At 33.6% G+C, this 14,385-nt stretch overlaps 1 long non-coding RNA gene across 3 annotated transcripts in view; it reads left to right on the top strand.

Annotated features, from left to right (window-relative positions):
* The window catches only part of LOC109286310 (uncharacterized), a 52,283-nt gene extending 38,552 nt beyond the window's left edge, over window positions 1-13,731 (top strand). The window contains exons 6-7 of one of the 3 annotated variants that reach the window (XR_009459864.1): window positions 5,101-5,297; window positions 13,118-13,731. This is a non-coding gene — a long non-coding RNA (uncharacterized LOC109286310). Of the gene's footprint in view, window positions 1-5,100; window positions 8,619-13,117 lie in introns of those variants that run through there. The other 2 variants (XR_009459865.1, XR_009459863.1) reach the window with 2 other exon arrangements.
* The last annotated feature ends 654 nt before the right edge of the window (window positions 13,732-14,385 follow it).

The raw sequence follows: 14,385 nt of genomic DNA, 5'->3' as shown, positions 1-14,385 counted from the left end.
AAACTGATTTTCAATCATAAAAGCAAACACAGAGGATGGGGTTCTTTGTATTCTTACTTTCCCTTGGTTCCTGCATCTAAACAACATAAATGGGAAAGAGAGAAGCATTTTAGGGCACAGTCTTTTACTACTGAGCTTGCAACTTGATTTCAAAGGGGCTGCTTCCAGAACTAAGCACAGCTATTGGAAGTATTTGCAGGATGGAGATTTAATATAACACTTGTACAGGACTTGTGTGGCATTAACAATTTTAGGTCCTTGAACCTTCAAGCACGTACCCATTTTTGTAATTTTACCTCCCTGAATGGTTCCAGAGTCTCACATGAGTATAGTATAGTAAGTGCTTGCAATAAAGATCCAGATATTAATTTCCAAAGTGCTTAAAATTGTAACACCCATTTCAAACTTATAGTGCCATAGTCTGTGTAGCTCTACGTATGTGTGCGTGTGTTTTGTATATTACCCAGGTGCGTACAGATTCACGCATACATAGTTATACAAGGTAAGACTTGTAATTATGCAGCATAAAACTTGGGAATAAATTTGCAGACATGTAAATGCCTGAGGAATTTTACTCATGTGGGTATTTTTACTTGAATGAATTAAATGAATGGGACTATTTGGAAACATCTTCTGCCAAAGGTTTGCTTTTTAAAAAATCTTTGGATGAACTCACATTTTGTTCCATGTCTTGAAGCAGTAATGCAGTACTTATTAAGCATGAGCTTTCATGCAAGTTACGTCCAAGTTGATGAGGCCCCTGAATAAGTAGGTAACACAGTTCTGATCCAAAACTTATTAAGTCAATGACTTCAGTGGGACTTGGATAAGGCCCATGTTACAGGGGTAGATATTAAAAATAGATTTTTAGGTTTCAGAAATGTACACATTCAGAATTCATAAATATTTACTCCTGTCAGGGGGTCAGAAAAATACAGTTTCAGTATTGTTTGTCCTGAAATCCTTTCTCTGTCCATGTTTGTACAAATCTTCTGATTAAAACTATACAGTTTTACCCGGGTAAAGATCAAGTAAAGGGTTAAGGTTTCATCATCTGTATTTCTTTATTAAGGTCCCAATCCTGTATGGGGTAGACTTTATTTGAAGGGGCGGCGCCCTTAAAGATGGGTTCTCTCATTTTTATATAAATTCTTGTATATTATTAAAAAGAGAATATTGAAGATAATAAAAGGAAATAACCTTGTTTTCTAAAGGATGGGAAAAATCATTTCTAACACAGAACAGGTTGCTGGTGCATGGGCATTGATAATCTGACTTTATGATAAACTACAAATCATAGACAAGCAAAAATAATGGCAGTAATTAATATGAAATAAAAATAGGATCTTCATAATAATATCTTTTTTTTTCTCATTGCCTTTATAAAGAAGTTCATATTAACTAGAATTATGTATGTATTATTTAGATTGCAGTAGTGCATAAAATTGACCATGTACTTTCTACCCAAAATGGTACATATAGTCCTTAGTCGAAAGAGCTAACCTAGCTTAAATAATTGAGTGATTGAAATATGACTATTTTCATTCTGTTGTTTTGAGAAGCTTCTGTAACAAATTATTTACTTAAATTTCACAGATGGTTTGGGGGCTATTTTGGATAGGTCTTGGAGTTTAACAGTACTCTTTATAGTTGCTATGGAAACTTTATCATAAATGCAGTTTAAGAATGAGAAACTGTAAATAATTTTTGCATTCCTAAATCGAGTTTCCTGGTAATAAAAGGAGCAATCATGAATTACAAGATTGTTACTATGGCTTTCCATAAAGACAGATGAATGTTTGGCTTCAAAGGTGCATATTAATTGTTTCACATGCACTAAAACAAGTGGAATTGTACATTTTCTCATCAAAACGATTAAATAGTTTTGACTAAAAATAGAGTGATAATATTTTGTATGGAATCACTACTTCCAGTTTTACAGTATCTCATTTATGTTCTTTATCATTGTAATAAAGTAAAGTAATGTTTGTCTAATATTCAATAAATGCTTTTAAAAATATTTTTTGGCTGTGACTCCCAGTAGGGAGCTTGAATACAGATGTCCTCCTTTCTTTTCTAATGAATTTTAATGTCATAAAGGATCAACTTATAGTACAAGAATTTGCTTACTACTAGTCATATATTCTTGACAACTGACAGCATAAATCTGCTGTCTTTTTACAGCAGGACTAAAGAGCGTTAATAAAAAGTTCTTAATAGAACAATGCTTTAAATATATTTGTAGAATTATTCAGAATTCAATATTTTTGATAGTTTGGCTAAAATTAATATAACCTTTCAGCAGTATACAACTGAGTCAGCTATATCAACATGTTAATTCTTAAGGAAAAATAGTGTATATAGGTTAATTGAGTTTCCATGCCATTTTCTCTTCTTGATAGTCAAAATTAAATGCTTATTTATAATAAATGTTCTGTTTTCCCAGAAATAAAAAAATGTCATTGATGGAGCAACACTTTCACTTTAATGAACAAATTATAAGAATTTACAATAATTTTAATCTCAATTTTTTTTTTTACTTCTCCAGTTTACTTATTTTGCATAAATTATTTTGCTCTAAGACATTTCTTTAATATGTAATTATGTGGACATTTTTAGTTAAAGTAGTTGTGTGTGGCATAAGGGTAAATAATTTTGCATTCTACAGTATTTCACAATGTTGCTACTACTTCAGAATCATAGACTTTCAGTTTCTGTAGGAAAAGTATGATTAGGCAGTTCCACAAAGCAATATTATATCAGAAATAAAAAGCAGACATTTGTATGAGTATATAGACAAATGGAACTATTTTAACACAATAATTAAAAACATTTTAAAATCTGAAAGTAAATGCATGCTGAAAGAGTTTTGCTGTAGCACTTTAAAATGCTTTGCCATCTGCAGGCCATATATTTGAGAAAACGTATTACAAGAATTGCAATCAAAAGGTTAGAGCTTTAATTTCTGAAATTCAGAATTGATTAGATCTTTTTATTTTACTTTCCTGTTTGTGAATTTGTCAAGTTATTTCCATGGGGATATGAAAAATAGGTTTTGGACAGAGATAATCCACTATAATCCCAAAACAGAAATCAGAGGACAAAATGGTCACAGCAATAAATTATTCTTTCATACATACTTGTTACCTTGATTCCTCCAAAATTTTCCAAATCCCCTACTTAAGGTCACAGGAAATATGAACCTCACAAAAATCTTAAAATAAAGAGGGGGATAATATGTAAAGGTATAGTGGGAGATTATGTTAAATAACATGATTTCATTGTGTTAATTTAGATGTGTGTTTTGAATGTGCTGGTTCTAGTTTCAATAGTAAAATTTATGTACTTTGTAACTTGGACATTGTAAGTGTTCATTAGTTAGATAAATCTTAAAATATGCCTAAGAATTCAAATTTGGGTTGTATTTATTCCATGTCACATGCTTAAGCAGAACATGCAGATGGTCGTAGACCAACTTTTAGAATAATTATAATTCCCCCCTCCCCCCTTTTTTTTTTTGGCTTAAACTGTCTTCAAGAATAAGTTATTAGTGAAAAGAATTTCCATTTCCTTTACCATTGATGTGGAATTAGGAATGAAGTAAAGATCATTTACTTTGTAGGGTGGGCATACCATCTTCGAAGACATGCCTGCCATGCATTTATAAGAGAAATCAGTTGCATTTCATAAGGAGACAGTATTATGTACACAGTATGTTCAGAGCTTTCGCTCTCAGATGAGCTTTGCTAATCACAGATTTATGAAAAACATTGAAAGGGTTGAGAGTGGAAAGCCTGTAGAGTATATACTGAAAAAAGTTCCATACTGGTCATAGCAAGATCATTAGTAGTAATGACAGGACACATGCTTTAAAAAGTTTATAACAGAACCTGTTCTTTGTGGTAAAAATATTTGGAGCAGCATATGTATCATTTTTCTTCTGTTGTAGAAATTAACGGTTAAATTGATTTTCAGTACAGTTTTTGTCCATTATTCCTTTTAAATAGAGCATACTTTAAGGGCATAAGATATTCTTTAACTTACAGTTTGTCACTACTCTGACAAAGAACAATACTGCCTATATAAAGTGTTACTGAATATAATAACTCATACTTTGAATTTATTTAAGGCACTGCATATAAGTTTTGAAAGTTTAAACATGATATCCTGGATTCAATTTAGCATTATTTGGCTCTATGTAAATATAACTATTGGTCATAAATTAAATATTTGATGATTAAAGCATGCCTCCCATGGATTATATCATTAAAAATGCAAAACATTGCTTTATGTCATGCATAAATTATCATAGTTCTGAAAATGTGTCAATAGAAATACTTTTATGGCTGTGAAATAAATGTGTGATGAGGTAACCCCATTTGAGGCTAATACAAAAATTATAGCTGCTAACTTAAGGAAAAGTTTTCATGCAAACTGAAAATATTTGTTTTAGAACTAACATGAAAAATTGAAGGTCTTGCTTACTTATTTGATTAAATGCAAAAGTGAGACTGCATATAGGATTTTGTTGTGCTGTGATAGAACTTATTTTACCAGTCACTTTCATAACCTTTAAACAGCCTTAAATAGTACATATGAAAAACACATTCATATCAGGTTCCCCATAGGGAATTTTCTTTGGTTTAAGAAAATTTTATTAAAGATTGGCATTGCAAATAACATTTTTCATAACTATATGTAGACCTGTTAAAATTTTTATTAAAACTGGAGTTCGGCCTGTTCTTTTTCATCATTCTATCAGATATTAAACTCCAGCAGCAGCTGTAGGAAATAGAGAAAGGGATTTTCAAAGGGATTTGAGTCTCCCTGTCTCTGTGCCTTTAGTGATCATATTATCATAACTATCACACATAACAAAGCTCTAAATCTGTAATTCAGATAAAGTAGTCAGGACTTTGAAATACAGAAATCCAAACATATGCTGTAACATTTTTTTTGCAATGCCGGTTCCTTTAACATGGATTTTGTAAACTTGGAGAGGCATTCAACAGATTTTGTATACTAACACATGCTAAACGATTTTATTACTTGTACATTTGAGAAAGATTTAATTAAAAGTGTGTCTTATTATACCTACAGTAGTTCCACTAAGAGAATACCAGATCCTGTTCTACCAAATGATGATCAAACCAGTAAAGGTTAATAAGAAATGATGTTAGAAGCGTTCTTGAAGTGAATTATGTAAGCTAAACTGCTGTGGCGGCAATGCCTGTCTCCTCAACAGTGTGAGTCCTGTTTCATGAGGACACTGCTCAGCATAGTGCTGTGTTAAAATGGTAAGTGTGAATACAATTCTCTGATGAACTTAAGCTAAAATGCTATGTAATAAAAGTTGAATGGAATAACTTTTAAAGCAAAAGCAATGTAATACAAAAGAAGTTGGTTCCAAAGTGTTTAAACTACGCCTGTAAGATTATTTTCACGGACAGGATAGTTTTGGAATCAAGTGCCTAGGGAAAACAGTAGTTGTATTGTGAAAAGTTAGCAAAACTTTATTCTCAATTTCAAACCGGCTTGTAAATGAGCAGTAGCATATATATTTATTGTAACACTGCCTTCTGCTGGTCACACCTCATTTATGATATAAGTGAATGTGCTGCATGGTAATGAAATGTTGTTTTATCCTGAATTATTCTCAAATATAGTATATTGATTGATTTGGAAAAAAAATGTTAAAGAAAACTAGCACTTAATAGGCATATGTCAGTGATTAGCACATTCTAGCTATGCTTTACTTTTATAGCTGAGAAAGTTGCATGTATTTGAACTTCAGCTGGAAGGAATTAATCCATGTTTATCACAAAACAGTTTCTGAACCTTTCCCTCTTCCTCTTCTCTTTATATCGATGTCTACTTTTTTAAATAGTTTTATAGAGTTAGTATTTCTCTTCATTTACATTTTATCAACTGTAGTGCTTCTTATTGTAAATGCCATTCACTGCATAAGGCAGCTGCAGAGAAATACGTATATTTAGATGCAAGTGGATAAATAGGATTGAAATCAGAGAACTATCTTGTTAATTGTCGCATGTTTATGTACATATGTACATATTTGTATATCATACACATTTTCTTGCTTTTACAATGTTAACTGTTTTTCTCAAATCTAGCGTTCAAAATACATTACAATTAAGGAGAACTAAAGATGTGGACAAAAGTGTATTTTTAAAAATTGTAACTGCAAAGGACATTCTACTGAAAGTAGTCTATGGAGCAGTTTAGCTTTATTATATAAAGAGAAACATGAAAAAATGCATAAAACGCATCTACATCTTTGTGTATGAACATACAGAAACAGTAGGAACAAAAGCAAAGTTGCTGACTTCATTAACGTTATCACAATCAATGAAATAGAGACGTAATAGTATTGTGTTTTATTCTGATAAAGTAGCTGAAATTAAAAGCCAAATCTTTGGTATGAATTATCTTTAGCTGCAGAAAATATAATAGTTAAACTGCACATTTACTCAGTGAAAACATTGGCATGCATGTCTGACTGTCTACACTAAAATTAATGACTAGATTCTGCAGTGTGGGAAAATTTTTATTTTACTTTGGTTTTCCTCAAGAAGTGAAATCCTGCTTTAGTTGCCCGAGGCAACATTTTTAAGCACCTTTATTACAGCACAGTTAAAAACCCAGTTATCTGACAAAATGCATTCTGTTTTATTACAAAGGATTACTTCAAAAAGCACAATTCTGTATATGTTAGGGATAATTTAAACACTAGGAATCCCTATTGTATGCCATATCACAAATAATTATCCAGAAATGCATACTAGAATTGCATTTTAATGACCAAGGCGTTCTGAGTAACATGCAGATTATGAGAAATTTCTGTATTGAAGTTTCTTCCCAGAATTGAGGGGCCTCATCCTGAAATCCAGAGAGGATTGTGCCCTGGGTTCAGTGGTATCTGTGTCTGAGCAAGGACTATGGATTCCAGCTCCTGAGTCCTCAGATGATCACAACAGTCCCTCCTGACCTTAAAATCTATAAATCTTACAGCTTTAACAGTCAAAGACAGACCAGGTTCTGTGTGTGTGTTTTAAATTCCAAACCTATATGTTAGATATAACAGTAATTAAAAACTCACTTGCAGAACAGTAATATAGTCAATCTTGTAAATGCAGGTTTAATGGCATATGTACTAAAATACGAAACATCAGCATTATAGTAGTATATTAAGACCATGCTGGGAAAGAATAAATACTGTTAAAAATAGTGAGTACAATTTTAAGCCAAAATCCCAACATACAATTAGAAACAAAAATCCCAATAAGATTTTTGTTCAGTGTTGGAAAGAACCAGGGTTTAATGGCCACAAAACTGACCAAAGTGTTCTCAGGATTGGAGCAGGTGTTGGTGGCTGTATGGACACTATTTAAACTGGATCTGTTTCAGTTTTGTAGAGCTTCATCTGCATATATAAAGAGAAATAAATATACTGAATGAGGGAGGAGAGGAAGAAAAAGAATGGAGAAAATTGTTGGGTCACACTATTTTGTCTGTTTTATTTACAAGTATGTATATGTGCAGTTTGTGTTTTACATGTATTGATACATACAATACATACAATAGGATAGCTGAAAATATGAGTGATGTGTGTATACTCACAGCTGCCTACAAACAAAATTAAAACCTGAATGTTAAAATGCATATATTTAGAGAAATAATATGGACTAGTGGGCATCATAATTCATTTTCATTTTCCAGAGTTAGAAATAACTGCATAATTCATGAATGGCAGAACAAAGTCAAGCCATGAGTGAGTTGCACATGGACATCCCTAATGAATGTGTATATTACCTTGTACCCCTTCAGGTTATACTAAAATCATGGCATTTGTTGTGTGTACCTTTTCTTAATAAGTTCCCCCCCACACACTTTTTTAGTTGCCTGCATAATTTTTCAACACAATATCCATAGAAGATATTTATATATTTATGCTGCCCCTCCCCAAATGAAAAATATCCATAAAATCTATCTGTACTATAAAGATATTAGTGTTTATATGATATTCTGTCCTTTGATTTTCATGTATGTATTCTTGTGTATGTGTATGCATATGAACATGACTGAAGGTGGGGCTTGGCAAACATACTTATTGTTTAAACTATACATATTCGTGTGTATGACCCCATATTTTAATGTATTTCATGTCTGCTGTATCCCTTATTCTAGTGTCTGATTTATAATATGCTCCATAATTATTCCTTTCATGGATTTAGACAATAGTGATTGTTGTTATATCAAGAATAAACCATCTACTGAACTTGTAGGGTCCAAACACGTTTTAATTTAAGTATCACCTTTATAATAGAACCTTGGTTCAATGTCTCAGTACCAAAACATCTACATTAGTCAATGGGAATATTTAAATTTTTTACCTTGAGAGTATGTAAATAAGCCCAGTATCTTAAGCACAGTAAAATATGAATATACAAGTAAATCATCAATGTATTTGTCTTTTCTTTTTTAGTATGTATGTAAATGCAGTTTTCATTCTGTTGTTTTTTAGCTCATTCTGTACATTGTATTTTAAAACAAAGTGACTGCAAAATATTAAATAAATGTTTTTTATGTGTCTACTTAAATCTGCTCAATTTTTTGTTAAATGAAAAATGTTTTCTACAATGCATAAAATACATACCAGTCTTCACTTTGTAGTATTGTTTGCAGATTGTATTTCAAAACATGGATTATGTTGATTATATATGTATACAATCAGCATATTCCATTCATATGTTTGTAAGGACCGAGAGTTCTCCAGAGAGAATCACAAATCCATTCGATGCTCTTGAGTGCTGTATTCTTTTTTTCTGATTTTTTTTCCCCTGAAATATGTGTAAAAACTCAAAAGCCTAAGGGATACTCATTGGCCCCACAATTAAGTGGTCTCACAGACATACACACATGTTATCAAAGCTAAATTTGGTAGAATCATATGTTTCCAAAATGATCTTTAAGTATTTCCTTTTTCAGATGGCAGAAAATATTTTTAGTTCATTTTTGACTAAAACGCATCTCTCTTAGAATGGTCCTTCATCATGTGCATACACAGTGCTGGAGAGCCACGTACTTTGGAAGAGAGTGTGTTCTCAAGTCATATTTTAAGCAAAATGGCTTTGTTCGGTCTCTCAGTGACATATTTTACTCCAATTTTCAGGAAGTTTTATCACTGACACCATGGTGGAGAGAATTAAGCTGAACAGAAATAAATGTACATGTCCATGTGCATCCTGCATTTTGTTATTCTGTCTCAAACAGAGTGATGAAAAATCTTGAAATAGGATTTCACATGGGGTGTAAGCACATATCATGTAAAAATGTATATGTCTATGTACATGCCAATATACATATTTGTATGATACATTAATATACATATTATGTATTAACAGATGTAAATGTGAGATTCAGCATAGGCACTATCCTAAATTTTATAGAATTTTGTTGGAATTGTAGAATAATTCCATTGATTTCCATCATGTTCCTCCTGATTTATCCTGATATAAGTGATAAAATAATTAAGATCACAATATGAACATGTCTTCCTATCTAGTATGGTATATATACATTTTTATATAAAGTTTTATATAAAGTGGGTTTTTTTCTTATTTGAAATGTAAAATACTTGCAACATATTGGGGGGGGGGGGGGGATCCACACATTTCTTCTCTTTTTTTTTAACCCGCTGGAACAGCAAGATTGCTGATTTTCAGGGTAGTTGTTATTGTAAATCCCATAGGCATTATTATTGTGATCATTCTTAGGCATCAGACAGGTATTTAACAGTTTGGTTCAGGTTGTCTAGGACAACAAAAATGCTGCTATGCTGCATCTCAAAGCTGCTGGGATGAAATGAGTTGTGACATACCAGGGAAGATTAAATTTGTAACAGATAGAACACCTTTGAAGTACTAGCTTATGATTTCACAGTGGTATTATGAGTCTTACTGTAGTATTTAAGCAGTTAGAAAGAATGCTGGTTATTAGTGGTTGAATTTTGTAAAATAGGATTTTATTGTCTTTTAAATAGCCATGACAGCAGTTTGTATTATCCAAGTACAACATTTTTATTGCCATGTATTACTGTTGGTGAAGTGCTTTTTTCACACTCTTGTATACAGAACTGAGATACTTACCCAGGTGAATACTCTTATCTGTTGTACACTACCCACATTGCTGAATTAAAAAAAACACAAATAACATTTTGATCAGTGGCGGGGGGGGGGGGGGGGGCGAGGAGGAAGGGAGGACAGAAACAACTCATGTTTGTCTCAGGTAACACAGTAATATTGAATGTCCAAAACTTGTTCTAGATCTGGACATTGTTACATGTGGCAAATTACTTCTTTTTTTTTTTTTTTAAAGCATAATTTCAGATGTCAAATCTGCCTTTATCATAAGGCTCTATGGTATGACATTAGCAATGCATAAAGCTACTATGCTTGTGTCTGAATCTGATCACAACAAAGTTTCCTGAAATATTGTGTAACAGAAACAGAGGCTTGTTTAAAAATAAAAATAATGTCTAGAAATCTTGAGGTATTCATTGAACCATTTTTGGGGAAAACAGGAATGAGTTTCTTTTTTCCCCTATGATAGGCGTTTATTTGGAGCTCTGGTCTCAAGATTACAATTTTTAATGGTTCTAATTTGTGAAATTCAGTTTACAATATTAATATTTGCATTGGCGGATCTTTTAATGAATCTCTAGACTGCAATGGGTTAATTTTCAATGAGGGTCGGGTTTTATATGTTTATATTTTCTTAGCCTTGGTCAGGAGAAGTGGCTTTGCTTGCCCTTGTGCTGTGCCAAAGTGATAGGGTTTCATTCGTTTGAAAACCTAGCACATCCCTAGAGGTTACCTTGGTGTAGATTTCTTTCTTTCTGTATTAAATCGCTCATTGTCGCAAAGTGACTAGTGCTGCCGGACTTTGAAAAGAACTTCTAAGAGGTTAAAAAAAAAGCTTCTGTATAGAAGGATTTTTCAGTTCTGCAGACAGAATACAGTTTGCAGCTGTTTGACTTGCGACAGTGATATGGATCTGATTGTATACAGTATACTGGGAGCCATGGATGCAGCTGGAATAGAGGTTATAAATTTTAAAAGCAATGCAGATTTTGGCCATTAATTGGCTGCTAATAAAAGCAAACTCAATGGGTTCTAACTGTGGGAGCCTGTAGCTCTGTATCTGATATCAGGAATTCATACACATTACACAGTTTTAGTGATTCAGACCATGACTAATTGAAATATGAGGCATACTGATCAAATTTAGCATTACCAGCATGCACTCTGGTTTGGGACTGTATGGCGACAAGGTAGCATTTATTACTTATTCTCCATAACACTGCCTGATTGAAATATCTAGCTATGTTGTCAGCAGAGGCCCAGCTGGGCTTTAGTACAGCTAATTAAGTCATTAAAAGGGAGGTCAAGCAATCTAACTCTTGCATACTAAACTACATAAAAGTCTTTATTATATTTCTTAATAAGCCAAGATATGAATTTTTAAAGTAGTTTGTTTTTATAATAAATTCATTTGCTTTGCCTAAGGCTTGATTTAGAATATAGTTTTTCTAGATAAAGTGAGCACTTCTAGAAAAGTTAGCTATTTTTGGTGGTTAGAAACTAAGCTTAATGTAAAAATAAATATGCATACCACTTTTCATTTACATATACGCAGAAGTTGGGTGCATCCAGCCAGTGGCTGGATCCATGGTATCTGAAATTGCCACTATACATGGAGGGTAGTTGCTTAATGCTAGTAGTATTTTTTTTTAAATTAATTCATTACTTTTTTTTAGAGTTCTTGTCCTTTAAAGTGTTTCAGCTAAGAGGTGGGCTTGGAGGGAGTGGTTTCTTGGGGTGAGAGCAGCACATCATGCTTAGTTAATGATGCTTACTGAATGTGAATTCAGACAGAACAGGCACTTAGATAATTTCAAGAAGCAACAGTGATGTCTCAAGTAACACACTCTGCCCTTGAACATGTATGTACAATGTCCAGAGCCATCAGCCTGGATGCTGCATGTGCATCTGAAGGCAGAATTTGAATTTAAAGCATGGGAGCCTAAAATGTAATAATATTCAGATACAAAATGATTCAGTACTATTACCTTTATCTTCCTAAGGGAGTCGTGTACCTATACTAAGCATTCCACAGCTCAGTAGTTTTATGAAAGTGCTGCAATCTATGTGTACACTTCTCTTTGTAAGGTCAGACCAGTGCAGCACAAACAATAAGAATTATGTTCTTAGTTGCCGTCTCTGTACCCATAGGTTTGTACAAAGTCTAGTGGAGAATTTTGCTTTTATATAATATTTGTCTAAGATAAAGTACAATAGAATTTGGAATAATGTTGTGGATTAACTGTTGCAATATTGGCTGATTTGGAAAATTAATAAAAATCAATTGGTGGAGGCTGCCAGTGAAACTGTTCCCAAGCAGAGGCTGCTCATGAGAGAAAAAATAATTGAATATAAATATGTAGCCAGTCTTTTTGCTACTAATATAATCAAGCCCTAAAATAAAGCACCAGAATCACTGATACAGATTTGAGAGTCATTGGAGTTATTGATATAAGGAGGGAGATGAATGGTGTCCAAAGAGTTTTGTTGTATTTTTTTTATGACAACACATACTGAATAGGATGTCTTCACACACAATCTTTGGTTTGTCTGACCTTATGCCCATTCAAATTTTTCAGTTTGAATCTTTGCAGTTTTAATTAAATATTCTAAATTGTATGGACCATGCTATGATTGATACTTTAAAAAAAAAAAGAAAACATGTCGGAGGATGCATGATAAGTGATTTGCAATATGTATGAACGGAGGTGAAGAAAGTAGAGGAAGGATCAGAAACAACCCTCTAAGAAAACTACCGATATATGTATTCTCTTACTTTACAAGAAAGCTTACAATATTTTTTTAAAGGAAAATAATTTTGGTAACATACAGTATTATGAGTGAAAAAAGATTACTATTTGCAGTTTAGCTGCCTTTGCAGTTTAATACAAATCACCTACTTCTGTTTCCTGTCTTTGTAGAACATTAGTTAATCACTGTTGTTATTATATTTTCAGAGTATTTGGGATTGAGAAGTATTGTCTGGCAGTGAGCACCACCAAGATGCAACTGTTGATCTTACTACAATGTGCACTAGCATGAGTAAAAGAATGTGCTCACAGCAGTTTTCAAAACATCAGGAGGTGCAGCATTGGTAGCAGTGTAATGAAATAAGGCAATTTTGTGTGTCATTGCCTATGAATTCAAGCATTTTTGTATATTACTAACTGGTGGAGGCCATCTTTTAAAAACAAAATACAAAATATATCTGTTTATGTTATGTTTTCTGCTATACTTAATGCGGTTACACAAGAAAAATGTTTCCTTTTCTTAATCCAGTTCCATCTGTAAAAAAAAGGAATTAAAACCATTCAGTAGCTAAATGATATTGTAGGTAAGATCTCAGTGTATCATGTGCATTGGCCATTCTTAGGGCCTTGTTACACCTTATACTGTGAGCTGCACACATTTTGATCAGTGTCAGTGCTAGGTCAAATTTGGGGAAGTCACACTTTAGGCCAGCAGGGGCCTGGAAGACTGAAAGGTAAGAATCCCCTCTCCATTCTGGGCTTTTCCCCGGCCCTCCAGGGCTTCCCTGGTTCCTCCCCATCCCCAGGGATCCCCCTTCTGCCCCTTGGGGTACCCCTCTCTCCCCCCCTCCTACTTACTTTTGGCTGCCTGTGCTGACTGTTCCAGGAAACCAGGCAGGGAAGTGTTAACCTGCCTGCCTGGATGCTGCTCTTCTCCAAGCTGAGCCCACCCAGAGAGCAGCAGTGGTGGTGGAAGCAGATGGGTAGGCAGGTTAACCCCTGGAACAGACAGTGTGGGCAGACGCAAGCCACTCTAGGCTAAACCTTATTGTAACATGAGTTGGGTAACAGGGATCAAAGATAATCCTGCCCTGGAGTGGCGTTACTTTAAGCCTCATAACGAGTGCTTAAAACTATTTTTTGGTGTTAATGTGCGGACAATCCAGGTGTTAAGAGCTCCAGGAGCCACCCAAAAGTACCATGTAACAAGGTTCTTAGTCACAAAACGGAGTGGCTAATTCTGTGGACTGACAACACAGTCTCATAAATAAAATAATTCTTAATGGAATTTGTACTCCAAGATCATAAGTTTGCCCTCTCTCATGTGTGAGACTTAAAGTCACCATGCTGGAAAACATTGTATAGTTTTTCCACTCACAACTATTTTTCATTCCTTTTTTATCCTCAAAGAAGAAAACAAAAGCTGGGTGCTCAGAAATGCAACTGTTGCATTCATTGGAACCTGGATTTAGAAC

Source organism: Alligator mississippiensis, chromosome 2, assembly GCF_030867095.1.
Source record: "Alligator mississippiensis isolate rAllMis1 chromosome 2, rAllMis1, whole genome shotgun sequence".
Taxonomy (NCBI): Eukaryota; Metazoa; Chordata; order Crocodylia; family Alligatoridae; genus Alligator; species Alligator mississippiensis.
Note: the sequence above shows the minus strand (reverse complement) of the source record. Positions and strands in the feature narration are given on the sequence as shown.